Below are 2,328 nucleotides of genomic sequence, written 5' to 3'. Positions count from 1 at the left end.
AACGCACGTGGCGAAATATGGCTGTTCTGGGAGTTGGGGGCCTGTGGCCTGAAAGGTGGCCTCATGTGGGAGAAGGGGGAGGGACAGGGGGGCTGAGGGCCCCTTTCCTGGGGATCGCTCCCCTGTGCCCTGCTGCTGCCCCTTGGGCACAGGGACTGCCCTCCACCTCCCCTCATGTGCCTGGGCTCCAGCCTCCTCCTCATCCCGTGCCTGGGCTCCCCCGGATGATGATTGGCATCCCGTTCAGGTAGATGACTGATCGTTACCATGGGAATGAAATTGGTACAAGGAGATGAACACAGAGAAGTCTTCATCGGGAACAAAAACCACACAAATGGCAGTTTATGACCTTTACCTTCACCATCTAGGTAACATCCACTATTGTCCTTATTACTCAAGTCCTTTCGTGTTGCGCTTTCTCCATGTGCCTGTTTCATCTGAATCACTGGTTTTTTGATTTTTCAGTGCTGCATTTTCATTTTCTGACTCTACAGACAGGTCCTCTTGGGTTGGCTTTTCTGCTTCACTGCAGCTCTCAGAGTGGAATCCAGTGTTCTCTGCTATGACAGCAGGATCATCATCCTCATAACAACAGCAGCACTCCTCAATGCTTTGGCTGTGATAAAGGTCCCTCTCTTCACTGACGCCAGTTACCTCGTCCTTTTTCTGCGTTAAACCATGACTGCCCCTTCCCATGATGAGATCAGAGAGCAGGGTTTCATCTTCCATGCCCTCCATTCTTTCTGCCAGCTCTTCTGCAGAGGGCTGGCTCAGGTCAGGATAATCTACAAGGATTATGTCCTGTTTGCGCTTGAAGGAACTGGAATTGTCATAGACAGGAGGGTTTTCAGCCCTCTCTGATATACTGACCCCTGTATGATGAATCTAAGCTTCCTGACAACAGTGTGCTTTCTTGTTTTGTGGGATCTGTGGACTTGTGTGCAGTATGCTAAAAGCAACTGCTTTACTAGTGTAGCAGAGCTTGATGCTAGGAGCATGGTGTGAATTATGCCATTATAACTAGGTTTATTTGTACAGTGCCCATCAGACATATGCTCGTTCCTCAGAAAATAATCTTCCTTTCTCTTTTTCTTCTTCATTTATATCTGCCTGGACCTGGAGGGTGACAGCCCCTTTTAGCATTCATGCAAGCAGCCACCATTTAAGAAAAACACACACAACATGTTTATTACGGATGGCTTTATCACTAAGCAATGCAACTACTACATGCTTACTGTCATCCTGCTATGTAACCGTGCATGTTTTTCCCCATGTGCTGCTTCCCACCCTGTGTGCTTGTCACCAGTCAGAGGACACTGCTGCAAAGACATGCATGGAAGCTTCGAAAAGAAACTGCAGAACCTAAACCATTAAGGTACAGCTCTCCTAATACTGAAGAAATAGCTCCTCCTGAAGGCAAAAATTGGGACCTGTGGCTCTTTAAGTTATTTGAACTTTTCATGTGTTTGCATTGCATATAAGAAGATAACACTTGTTTTATTATGCTTGTGCTATAGTGAGCCCTAAACCCAGAAAAAGGAATATACAGTCCAAGGAGTGCAGTTACAGAAAACCAAACAAAAGTGCAAACAAGCTCCATTTACAGATGTAGAGGAACTCCAGCGTGCAGGCAAGGCAGTAATATGTGCTGGGGAATGACAGTAGGGTGATTTCTTGCCGGAGAATTGGCACGCTACTTGGCATCGCTTAGAGCGAGTAATGGATTTCAGTATTCATTGATAGACTATGACGGTCGCTGCTTATGTTGCATTGTATCGGTAAGAACTCTGCCCATACCATTTGTTTCTCTCCTAAACAGCTTGATTGATGTGCAGATTTCTTCACGATGACATTTTCACCCATTTATTTCTATTTAGGGCCTAATCCAAAGCCTGCTGGTATAACTGAAAGTTTCTAACTTCTGTTGTCTCTCCATCATGCTACGCTTGCATGTCTCTACAAGAATCCTAATGTCTTCTTGTCTGTCTTTGTTTAAAAGTGGGCTCATCTGGATCTCAAAAACTGGGCAGTATTGGCATGAATACTTTGGAAAGTGGATTTGGAAGGGAGGCCAAATTTTGCTCTTATGTACATCCCATGAAGCCTTGTTCATACTAAAAGGGGTATCTAAAATGTCTGTCAGTGAAGAAGTTGACCTTTTCTATCAAATGTGCCATAAAATTCTATGTTGTCATTACTGCAACTAGACAGGGCATTTAGAAAAACAAAACGTTGCTAATAGTTGCTCATGTTCTAAGGGATAATACTGAATAACTGACCCTGCATGAGAATTAGCAAATCACACAGGGAGTTTTCCTAAACTGAATT

The sequence above is a fragment of the Pygoscelis adeliae genome, unplaced genomic scaffold, assembly GCF_000699105.1.
Source record: "Pygoscelis adeliae isolate BGI_AS28 unplaced genomic scaffold, ASM69910v1 Scaffold171, whole genome shotgun sequence".
Lineage (NCBI taxonomy): Eukaryota > Metazoa > Chordata > Aves > Sphenisciformes > Spheniscidae > Pygoscelis > Pygoscelis adeliae.
The sequence above is the reverse complement of the archived record's forward strand: the minus strand, read 5'-3'. Positions refer to the sequence as shown.